We start from the raw sequence: 12478 nt of genomic DNA, 5'->3' as shown, positions 1-12478 counted from the left end.
TCAGTATTATTTTCCCTCCGCTCCCTTAGGCGTAACAGCATCTTGTGTGATTCGTGTTACTCCTGCTGTGCTTTGAGCAGAGGTGTCATTGTACTCTCCCTGGTGCAGGAGCGGCGCCAGGGTTCTTGGCGCCCTAGGCGGGGGTCCTTCCATGCTCCCGGTCATCGTTGGCAATTCTGCGGCGGGTCCTGGAGCGAGTGAAGGACCCGCCGCAGAATTGCCGCCAAAGACCCGGAGCACAGAAGGACCCCCCCGCCGCCGAATTGCCGCCCCCCCCCCCCAAATCCTGGTGCTCTAGGCAACCGCCTAGGTCGCCTAAATGGAAGCGCCAGCCCTGCCCCTGTGGCATCCTAGGCTTGCCAACTTTCTAGTTGCACAAAACTGAACACCCTAACCCCGCCCCTTTCCCCAAGGCCCCGCCCTCCGCTCACTACATTTCCCCCTCCCTTGGTAGCTCGCTCCCACTCACTTTCACAGGGCTGGGGCAGGGGGTTGAGGTGGGAGGGGGTGAGGGCTCCAGGGTGGGGCTAGGAATGAGGGGTTCAGGGTGTGGGAGGCGGTTCTGGGCTGGGGCAGGGGGTTGGGGTGCAGGAGGGGGTGCGGGCTCTGGGCTGGGGCTGGGGATGAGGGATTTGGGGTGGAGAAGGGTAGGGCAAGGGATTGTGGTGTCAGCTTCCTCGGGTGTCTCCCGGTCAGTGGCGCAGCAGGGGGGGCTAAGGCAGGCTGCCTGTCTATCCTGGCACCACACTGCGCACGCCCCGGAAACAGCCAACAGGTCCAGGTCCTAGGCTGGGGGGCCAGGAGGCTCCACGCGCCGCATGGCTCTCGCAGGCAGGCACTGCCCCCCCCACTCCGATTGGCTGCGATACCCAGCCAACGGGAGTGCAGAGCCGGTGCTCGGGGTGGGGGCAGCACACGGAGCCTAGGAGCCAGACCTGCTGGCCACTTCCGGGGCACAGCACGATGCCCCAGGACAGGCAGGGACTAGTCTGCCTTAGCACCGCTGACCGGACTTTTAACAGCCCGGTCAGCACGAGGGTCCCTCTTTGACCGGGTGTTCGGTCTCCCTCTGGCACCCAGAGCTTTTCTCTGCGTGCTTACAGACCATTCTGAACCCAGGCCACCCCACAGTTATCATTTGCCATCTTAAAAGTCGACCGTTTATTCCTGGTTTGGGCGTTCTTCCCCTTACCCAGTTTCTCATCCATGACAGAACTTTACCTCTTGTGAGAAATGTTGTCAAAGCTTGTTGAGAGTCCTAACAAATGATTTCAGCTGGTTCTCCTTCATCCACTGCTTTGGTGACATGCTCAGATAGCGGTAGCCGAGTTAGCCCCAAATTTCCGCTCTGAAGCCGTGCTTGTTAGACCTTATCCTGTGTGTAAAACGACGGCTTCCCCTCGCGAAGGAAGGATCGCTGGACTGTCCTTCAGCGAATCAGCCCTGCCGCCTTTTCAAAGCTGGGTACAACATCTCTTACCCTTCCAGCCCTTCAGCACAGGGTTCCTCAGAACTGCTCCAGATTATCACCCTATTCCAGTGCGTTTATTTCCTTGCAGGCCAGGGAGGGAGCTCACGAGTCTCTTGCAGGTTTCTTGTACACTTAAGAATTGCTTGTTGGCAGAGCAGAGTGTGGTCGTCAACTCAGCAGCATTTCTCTGTCTGTCCATAATGTGAACACCGCAGCCAGGAATTCCGGCACTGCCGGGAATCTTCTAGAACCCTACTGCGTTTGGTGACAATTGGCAAACTGGAAGAGGGAAATGGGGGACACACGGAGCCCCTGGTTAGCACAGCCATAGCTTCAACCCCCAGAAAGAACCAGGGGATGGTGTCATTCCTGTGCCTAACTCTGGGTCTCCAGCTACTTTTCTATGGGAGCTGGGGTTTTATTTGTAGACACTGGAGAAGGGCAACAAAGTGAACTCTAGCCCACCCAAAGGTTACAATGGCACCTGTGATAGACAGGACTTGTATTCATTTAGCCCATTTATTCCACCTACACCAATGCAACAGGCTTTATCCTACAATCTCCTGGAGAAACCGCATGGAATGGCGTTAAAGTATGAACCGGACAAGTGCTGCAAGGCCTGACCATAAGGTGGGCAATACCTGATTAGACAGGAAAGTCACGTAGTACTAAGTATGGGCTCTAGGCTTGGGTTTGTTTTTCTTTTAACTGTAACCTCCTGTTTCCAAACCCTTCTACTTGCTTCCATTTGAATCTCTACCACAGGCTCTGTTAAAGAAACTTCAATCTGGCTTGACTATGGACATGTCCCTTGTGCTAAGCAGGGTACTGAACGGAGGTGGGCCCAGTGAAGTGGGGAGCACCGCTTTCCCAATGGCCGCAGATCAGGGTGCACTGCAGGTGTCCAGAAGAGAATGGCCGGGCACTCAAGTGTAACAAAGTGGGGTGTGTACATTGTCAGCCTGCAAGAGGAAAGAGTGGGGCTCCCAGAGCGTATTGGCAGCAGACGGTGGCTGGGAGTGTTTCCCCAGGTGCGTACAACAGACCAGGCTCTCTTCCGTTGTGATTCTCCCCAGACAGCCCGGATAACCCCAGAAAGTGTCACAACAACCTTTGGGTCTTGGTTTCTCAGGCACAGGTGATTGGTGTGTGGTCAGAGGAGCTCCTAGTCTGATTTCAAAGTGGAGAAAGAAAACAAGCAGCAGCGTGACCAATTTCCTTCCATTCTCTTCAGCGCATGCTGCGCAGGCCGCACAGACATCTAAGCACTGCCGTAGCCCTGGGCACTGCGCTGGGAGTGTCTCTGAATGGACTCACAAGAGCACCTCTGTTCTCAGCTGAGAATACAGTACTTATGGAGCGAGGCAGTGTCTGCTGCCTGCCTGACGGATGGCCTGTAGCCGCAGCAGTAACAGGCTTCGTCACTCAGACAATGCAGTGCCCAACAGCACGCTGCGAGCCACTCTCCTTCTAACAAGACTTCCATCGGCCACGCTCCATGTCAGTTGTCCCCCCTTGCGGTCCGGCAATGCTTTCAAAGGGTCTCAGGTTATTACAGACTCCGCACTGGGGAATCAGGGGAATTCTGAGGACATGGATCTTGCCTGGGCTGCCCAAGCAGTGAGGCAGAGAGGAGCGATTTGTAGGGCATTTGGGGTTTTCAGCTCTCCCCTTGGAAACCGAAGTGTTTCACAGCCCTCCTGCCAAATCAGGCAGAGAACTTTCCTTCTTGCATTGTGGTGGCCCATGGTCTGCGGCTGTTGCAGTCTGACCCTGCCCACTCTCAGCAGGTATGGGTCCTCTTGGCCATTGGGTCACATCAGGCCAACTCCATCCCTGGTGTAAATGGTGATTTCTACAGAGTTACACCGTGAGTAACTTTGGCCCTGTTGCCATATCCCGTGGCCACCAGTGCAGAATCTGACGGTCTGTTCCCAACCAAACCTCTCACTCGCTGTATCCAATAGTCAGTCATAGTGCCAGGAAAAGACCTGAGCTGCGTGAACTTGGATAATGGGTGTCTCCTGGGGATGATTGTTATTAGCTGTGGTGTGAGCAGACTGTCTTCAGGGCAAGGAGCTCACACGGCTTCACCTTCCTGGGTCCAGGGACGGCTCCAGGCACCAGCCGAGGGGGGCGGCGCTCAGGATTGGTTTTTTTTTGTTTTTTTTTTTAAACATACTGGGGCTGTTGGGGCGCCCGGCGGCGCTCCGGCCCGAGAGTGGGGCCGCGACCGGGCTCTCCGCCGTCCTCCCGGTGCTCCAGCCGGCCGGGGAGAGTGGTGCCGCGGCCGGGCTCTCCGTCCTCCTCCGGCGTGCCGGCCGGCCAGGGAGAGCGGGGCCGCGACCGGGTTCTCCGCCCTCCTCCCGGCGCTCCGGCCGGTCGGGGAGAGTGAGGCCCTGGCCAGGCTCGCCGCCCTCCCCTGCCACGCTCCCCACCGTGGGGCGGCGGGAGGCTTTTTTGCCTGGGGCGGCAAAAAAGCCAGAGCTGGCCCTGCCTGGGTCTGACCTTGGAGCATTCAGCATCCTCTGCCCCTCCGTGCGCTTCCCACAGCGAGTCTGCCCTGGCAGGGTCCTGAGGAAGCCAGAAGGTCCTGCACACCCACTTCGCAGTCAGACGTGACTCTTAGCCAGCCAGTAAAACAGAGGTTTATTCGATGACAGGAACACGGTCTAAAACAGAATTTGTAGGTACAGAGAACAGGACCCCTCAGCTGGGTCCATCCTGAGGGACAGCGAACCAGCCAACCCCATCTGCACTCACTCCACCTGCCCAGCCAGCTCCAAAACTAACTCCCCCTCCAGTCCCTCGACCTCTAGGTTTGTCTCTTTCCCAGGCCAGGAGGTCACCTCATCTCTTTGTTCTCCAACACCTTTAGCTATCACCTTGCAGGGGGAAAGGGCCCCAGCCATTAGTTGCCAAGAGATAGAGTGTCGGCCATTTATGTGCACTGGCCCTTTGCTCTGCAACAATCTCACCCCCTAGAGACTTAAGAAATGCATAGGGGAAACTGAGGCACCCACACAGTATTCAGAGGAAACATTAAGAACAGTCCCAGTTTGTCACACCCCCTCACCACAAAAACGCAGGGAGACCTCCATCTCAGGGGGCTGAGGACCCCAGCTAGGCTCTGAGGCTATCCCTGTGGGCTGGTATGTGGGGGAGATCTGGGGAATGCCCTCACTCTGTGCGGTGACAGGCACAGCAAGAACAGCACCATGGCAGACTCCTGCCATTCAAAGCAGTGGGGGCGAATTGCTGCTCAGAAGGGGGATTCCTGGCTAGACAGAGCAGAGGGCGTCAGTGCTGGAGGCTGGCAGGGTGCGGAGTGTGAAGCACTGGGGAGGGCGGCGCTGAAATGCACCTGCACTCCCATCCTTGGAGCATTTCCTCTCTCTTCTCTCTGCCTTGGCCCTTACCTGGTGGGATCTGCTGCTTGGTGCCTTGTGCAGAGGTACCAGCCCCTGCAAATGCAGGAGGACAGGCTCCTGACCTCACAGAGTGCAGACTTGGAACGGCAGCTCCAGGGTCACTGCAGGGCAAAGAGGCTCCGGGACGCTGGCAGACCAGGTGCCGTCTCGTGCCAAGGTCCTCAGTCTCAACAAATACACAGCTGGAATCAGGCTGGCTGGCTCACCCGCGTGCTAGCACTGGTAAAACAGGCATTCGAAGGAGAAGACTGTGTTTGTCTTTAGACTTTATTGGATGCTTGTGAGTTGCTGCCGCCATTAATCTCCTGTATAACAGCTCAGCTGTGTCTATATTGTATCATTTGGGCTGGTGTGTTGTGAGCCTCTGGGATTGTGTGAATCGCCAGCCAGGAGAGAGACATTAGCTAGTGTGACGGGCTAGTCTCCAGCAGAAGGGGTCACGTTCAGCCCTCGACACCAGATGACCCATCGTGGGACTCTGCAGCGGGAAGTTCCCTACCTACCCTCGCCAAGAGGACAAACACTTTTTGTGGTTACTCTGCCTCCTCCCCATAAAGAGGAGTCAGGCAGGGGCCTCCTCCCACCAGCTGAGCTGTTCCTTCTCCTATTTCCTAAATCTTCATGCAGTTACTATAGGATTGACTACAAGCCTTGTCTTTGGTGTGAGACCTAAAGCGCAATTGATCTGGGGTCAGTGACTGGTACTCGGAGACTGGGCGTAACCCGAATATTGCTGTGATTCTTGGTGTCACAGCTGTCACTCACCCGGGGGCGCACCCCACGGGACTGTCTGGGATTCGTCTTAAGGCTGATCTAGCGTCGGAGAAGTTTGCACCGGGTGCAATTGGCTGGTGAAATTTAAGTTCAGAGCTCACGGGCCAGGTGAGGTTTGTGCCCTGGTTTGTAACTGTTGCCCTGAGGCTGGAACTCGTGCTCTTGGGTCCCCACTGGGAGCCCTACAGGCTCCTGGCCCCATCTCTGGGGGAGCAAATTGCTGAGCTCAGTGCAGGGGCTGGGGGCTCTTCTCCTGGCTCTGACCCTGTCTCCTCTGAGCCTGTTCCCCACCTGGAAATGGGCTGTTAATCCTGACCTGGCCTGCGGGTGCACTGAGCTCTTCAGACGCTGAAGGGCAAAGGATGGTTTATTCTCTGAGGAGGCTCCTTGTGGATGGGTGGGTGGGTGTCTGGCACGTGGCCGGGGATGTGTGGGTAGGGTGGATTGCGGGACCAACCGCCTGTGTGCAGCGTGGGGGTGTAGAGAGGCACTCAGTGTGTCTGGCTTGCGGTGGGGGTGTGAGCCAGATTTATACAGGTGAAGATTTTGCTTTCCATCTGCCGGACCCACATCTGCTCCAGAGCCTGGCCTTTCTGCATGGCTGCCTGCAGAAAACTGGCAGAGCACTCTTGCAGATAAAGCACGCAGCCATGTGTGAAAGGAGGGGGATGGGCGGAGTGCAGCCTCTGGAAATGCCTTGCCTTTCTGCAAGCAAGCAGCCTCCTTTCCCAGCCCCTCCCTGCATGTCCAGCCAAGAGACTGGCCCACGCTGGCCCCAAGGGGTTCCAATGACCTTTGCTGGGTCTTCCAGTTCTGTCTCTCCCCCGTGTCTGTGCCAAGAGCCAATCGACCTCTCACCCTTCGATTGTGGCTTTGATGTGAGATAAAACATCCATTTCCTTCTGGCTTCTGCTGCAGGGACGTCCTGGGGGAGCCAGGGGGAGGTGTGCCCCATACAAGCCTTGGGGCAAAGGTGCGTCCCACCAGGGCGTATCCACGCACATCCCAAACTGAGCTGCTCAGATCAGCATTTGGAGTGTGGCAGACCTGTGGGGCCCATGCTGAGTGCCCCCCATGTGGCGTTGGCATGTCCTGGTCTGGCGCCCATGTGTTGGAACTGAGCCCAGAGGCGGTTTGCACATGTGGCACAGGGGGCTTGTGGGGGAGCAGGTGCAGGCATGCAGGTGACAGCATGGAGGGGTGAGACCGGCTGGATCCCAGCGTGAGAACCATCCTCAGTGCGTGGAAGTGTGCCTTGGGGTTGTGTGGGCGTGGCCGTGGTGATGTGGAGAGCTCTGGCTAGCCGTGTGAGATGAGCAGAGGGGAATCTGCCTGTTTTCCCACGCTGTGCTGGAGGGAGCCGGGCTGCCTTTGCGTGGCTGTGCATGTCGTTTGCCAGGCATTGCCAGCGCGACTTACCAGGCACAGGGCTACTAGGCTGAGTTCCTGCATAGCCCAGGCCTGCATTAACGCCTGTTCACACTGGAGCTAGCTAAAGAATCCAACCTCGATTTCAAATTGCCAGAGGAGATGGCGAATGCACCCCAGGGAGGCTGCGTAACTTTGTGTGTGTAGTTGTGCGTGTACTCGTAGCAGTGTGTGTTCTGGTCCACGTGGAGCCATGCTGGGAGCACGCCAGTGCGTACATGGCCTGGTGCGTGGGCCGTGCGTTCACATGCCTCGTCCCGTGCTTGTGCGAGCAGTCACTCTCCCGACGGTGCATGCACAGAGGGGAAGGCAGACCGTGGAGGAGGGGCTGCAACTGTGCCAGCCTCTGCTGGGGTGAAGGCGTATTTCAGGCGTCGAGAGCACAGAGCCCGTTTCCAAGGTGATAGGGAACATCTTGCTCAGCCTCTCTCCTATTGTTAGCCTGCCAGGCGCACGCCTTGCGCTGGGAGAGGAGGAGGCAGTCGTCCTCCGAGGGAGACAGCTCCATCTGAGCCTCTCCTAACTCACGCCCCCGAAGACGCCTGGCTGTGCCCGGTTCAAAGGGACCTGCTTCATCAGAGCGAATTCTGGGGCCAGGAGACAGCGATTTAGGCTGGGATGGGGGTGGGCCCAGGAGCATAGCATGGCTAGGGGCTGGTGGAGAGACCTGACCCAGCGATGGGGTCACTACGCCAGCAGAAAGGTGCCAGCCAGGAGGGGCCAAGACAGCACCACCGACTCGCCTGTCCAGCCCCATTGGCACAGCCCAGCCTGGCTCCGTGGCTGCCCCAGGCACAGCCAGACCATAGCCCCACAGCTGTCCTCTTCTCCAGCATGGAAGTGTGGGTCCCTCTGCAGTGCATCCAGGCATCCCCTCCCCAAGGGCCGGATGGGGCTGGGGGGGCTGGGCCAGGCTGCAGGGGGTTGCGATTGGGGGCGGGGGGACTGGACCAGGTTAGGGGGTTTGCGATTGGGCCCACGTCCCTCCCCCCAGTGGCACTGCAGGACGCCTGCTGGTGACAGCCCTTGGTGACTGCGTGGGTGGGGTGGGCTCTTTCCAGGGTGGGGGGCTGCTGGGCCACGGCCGGATCCGTGCCCGAGCCATTGGCAGCTTGTGAGTTTGGTGGGTTTGCATCTTGGGTAACAAGCAGTTGCCATGGCAACTGTGGGATAACAGTGGGGGTTGTTCTGGGATCTCTGCTGCAGGGGGCGGGGGAGGGTGAATGTGTGGCGGGGGGGCGGGGGAGGAAGAGGAGGGGGCGAGGCGGGGCACACCCGGGCTGGGCTCATATCTTGCGTTCTGATTGGGTGTTTGGGAGCCAGGGCCAGTTCCCACTGGGGGGAGGCGCCCCCAGGTGTGGGGCAGGCTGGCCGGCTGTGGGCAGCGGGGGGCGTTAGGGCAGCCAGGGGCTGTGGCAACACCACCGAGGTGTGGAGCGGCCCCAGGACACATGCCCAGACGGAGGCAGACGCGCCGGCAGGGCCTGCTGTGCGCAGACAGTGGCACCAGCGGCGCTGGGAGGTGCTCAGCGGGGTGGGGACGTGGCTGTCCAGCTGGGGGGGCGTCGGGCCGCAGGGTTCTAGGTGCCGTGTGGCACACCAGGCCCAGCGGGGGGAAGGGTGCTGAGCTCTGCCTGCACAGGGACCCCCTCGTCCTCATCTTAACCCTGCACGGCAGTGGCCAGCCTGGAGCCAGGCAGGGGGCAGCCGCTGCTCCACCTGGCGCTCTGCCCCCGGGCCAGGGCTGGGGCCACTGCAAACTCCTGTGAGGCTAGTGGCTCCCAGGACTGTCTATGCACCCCGGGGCTGGCTGCAGGGACACAGACACACTAACGTGCCAGCACACCCATGGACGTGTGCACACCCTCACGTGCCCACGCACACGCACAGACGTGCACACTCAGCCACCTCTCCATACGCACATATCCACACATGCATGCGTACAACCATGCCGGAACAGCCCCCGAGGTGTGCACACCTCTCACACACACACACACGCTACACGGGCCTGGCGTCCTGCCCTCAAAAGCCAATGGAGGTGCTAGTCCCACAGGAAGCAATGGACACCGGCTGCACGGGGCTCTCGGGCTGCAGGTCCCTGCCCCTGGGGGCGCTGCCCTGGTTCGAGCATGCAGCTGCACAGGGACCTGCCCTGCCCCAAGGGGGCGCTGTTATTATTCTATTTATTTTTATTTCCTTCCTATTTTTAGCATTGGGGTTTTTGTTCCAACCTTGCTGTTTACCGTTCTCGCTGCCTACATGCCCACGTTGCCAGGCAACCAGGTGCACGGCTCATGCTGATTGGCTCCAGCAGCTGGAGCGAACCCTGGAACTAGGGTGGCCCCCCCACGCACCCGGGCCCTATAGAGCTGTATGGGCTGCAGAGACGGGCTGGGAGGGGTGGGCAGGAGGCAGGAAAGGGTGAAAAGTGAGCAGGGCCGGGCACATGCCTGTGCAAGGGGAACGCGCTGCACCAGACGCCCCCCAATGCAGGGTGGGTCTCGCTCTGCCGAGTGCAGCCCGGGTAACCCACGCTCCGGCCCAGCCTCTCCCCACGCGGTCCGCTCCCCCCCCTCGAACTCCGCCCACTGAGGCTCAGCCCGACAAAGGGGCCAGGAGCTAGTCAGGAAGGGGTGAGCGCCTGCGGGGCTCGGGGCTGCACTGGGATGTAATTAGGAGATGGGGAAACCAGCACCCACAAGGGAAGAGACTTGCCTAAATCACACAGCAAATGAGGGAGATGGGAACAGAACCCAGGAGTCCTGCCCCTAGTCCTCTGTGTGAGGGAATCAGCATGGGGGAGTGGGGCGGGGCCACCAGCACATGGGTATGACATGGGGCAGGGGGATCAGACCGGGCGGGTTACAGGGGCGGGGGGGTCAGCAGAGGGCACGTTACCGGGGTGGCGGGGGGGTCAGCACAGGCCGATCTTTCCACAAATGTCAGCTGCGTGGCCCTGGCTGCCCTGCGATTCTACAACCAATGGCCCCATGTTCCGTGATTTCCAATTCCTTCCCATCGTGCGCATGCCGGTGCCTCCCCTTTCTCTCTCGCCAGCCCCAGCTCTCTGTGATATTCCCGCTCCCCTCGCCCTGTGCCAGGGGCTGGAGGTGAGAACGCCTCTTCGGCGGCTCCTTGGTGCACGACGCGATCCCCATCTCTACGTAACCCGGGGGCTATCCAAATAACCACAGAGCAGGTGCTGCTCCACCCCTCCCAGCGAGGTGGCAGAGCTCCTGGCCCCAGGAGCCCTCCGGCGGTCCTGAATTTGCTGAAGTTACCAAGAGAAGAGTCGGTGGGTGGAGTTCCCACTCCCAGGCCGTGCTGGGGATCTGAGCTGCTGTTCGTAGGGGTCGCTTCCATTAGCCCCCACCAGGAGCAAGCACTGCACACACATACACACGGGCCTGCCCGTTAGGAGAAGTCACAGAAGTAACAGCTGAAAAGCGCAGCACAAAGGGGTCGTTTCCGTCCGTGTGCTGGAGGCATTCGGGTTGGTAAACGGGTGGCTGCAGCTTGGCCAACGGGTCACAACTGGAGTCCTGAGCTCACCAGTCCGTCGTTTGCAGACCCAGTCGCTGGGTCCCACATGCCTCTCACTGGGTCTGCGTAGAGTCTTATCGCTGTTTCTAGCTCTGTGAGTCTAGGGCACGCTCCCCTGGAGCAACCGCCTTGTCTGAGCCCTTCCTCGCGCCGTGAGATGCTGCAGGCCAGCCGCCCTAGCTGCCCAAACCCATGTCAGACCTCCTGAGCCCCCTCCTTGCACGCCCTTGGAGCACCACCTAGCTGTGGGCACTCCGGCCACCTGCAGTGTGAAGGGGCAGACAGACGCTCTCCGGTCCAGATCAGCTGTGGGGAGCGGGAATCTAGTCAGCTCTTATCTTCGCTGCTTTCAATCATTACAGGACTTTACTGAAAGCTAAACTTCCCATCTGGTTTGGGGGGTGAAAAGGGAGCAAGGCAGAGGGGGCTCCACAGAACCGTATCAGGGTTGGCTCTTCACCCCAAAGCACCATGGACCCAGCCCTTCTTTGGCGAGGAGCGAGCCCTGAGCTGTCCCTTCTGCGGGCAGCCTGGGTGTGGGGAGATTGACAGGTTGGAGCTGCAGCCTGGGCTCTGGACCAGGGCAGAGTGGCTCGCCTGGCAGAGAGAGGGCAGGGAGACCCAGCCTGCCCTGCATTAGGAACGACAGCCCAACCCACCCAGTGACAGCCACTGCACCAGCCTCCAGACTACCCCTAGCCCAGCTCGTCTGCGGTACGGGCCTGATGTAAGAGCCCTGCATCTCCTGACCGTCTCCTTTCCCCAGCAGAACCGCTGTGAATCACTCCCCTGGCTCGGGGGGAGCTGCCAGCCAGACATTCTGCCTGGACCGTCCAACAAACCTTCCCATAATTAACTCCCCAGCGTGCCCAGGTGCGCAGGGATCTGAGCCCCACCCCGCCTGGGCAGGGCCTGGGCTCTAGTGGCAACAGCGCCAAACTCGGCTGAGTGCTGGGGTTCACGTCGATGGCGCAGGATCACAGCGCGTCCCCGTGCCACGGCCATGCCCCCGCTGGGACGTGGGGGGAGATGCAGGAGGCTGACGGAGAGGCACAGGGCATTGGATACTCTGTCTACGCTGTCTCCGGGACAGAGCCATGGCAGGGTCCCTGTGACGGGCTCCTGCAGCTGCCATCCCTCTGGGGAACTGGCACCCTGCTCACCCCCCGCCCGGCCCCTTTTCCTCCCCCCGCAGCAGAAAGCAGCGCTAGTTACAGTTCCTTGTTTTGAGGAATAAAAGATGGTGCGAATTAGCAACTGGAGGGTGATTCATGCATGAGTCACAGCCACAGAGCAGAGGTGGCAACAAGGAAATTACAGGGCACCCAACCCAGCGCCACCCTCCCCCCATGCCAGCTCCACTGCAGCTTTCTCTGCTGTGCAGAGGGAGTGGGCACCCCCTGCCCCCCCCCCAGCAGCTCACAGCTAGGGAGTGTTCCTGAGCCTGCTGGCCGGGCTGCTGTCCCCAGCAAGGGGCTGGTTTCTCTGTGTGGCTGGGGAGGCCCATGGAAGAGCCATACCCGCTTGCTCCGTCCCAATGTGTTGAGTATCTGTGTTCCAGAAGCTGCTAGTGGCCCCCGCCAGGGTCCAGGGCCTGGCACAGGTCACAGCCATGGAGCTCGCTGGCACCAGGACACTGTTCCTTCCCGGGGGCAAACCCTGCTGCCGGCCAGGCAGTGATAGAGAAGCCAGAGCTCACGCCTGCGATGTCACCGCAGCAGGGGATATGGTGCAGATCCCTGCCCTGGGCCCACAAGGGAGCACGGGTGGCCAGTGCCGGGGGCATGAGAAAGGCATCACCTCCCCAGCCCACCCCACACACCAGCAGCAT

This window comes from Chrysemys picta, chromosome 8, assembly GCF_011386835.1.
Source record: "Chrysemys picta bellii isolate R12L10 chromosome 8, ASM1138683v2, whole genome shotgun sequence".
NCBI classification, from domain to species: Eukaryota; Metazoa; Chordata; order Testudines; family Emydidae; genus Chrysemys; species Chrysemys picta.
This window is presented reverse-complemented; position numbering follows the sequence as displayed.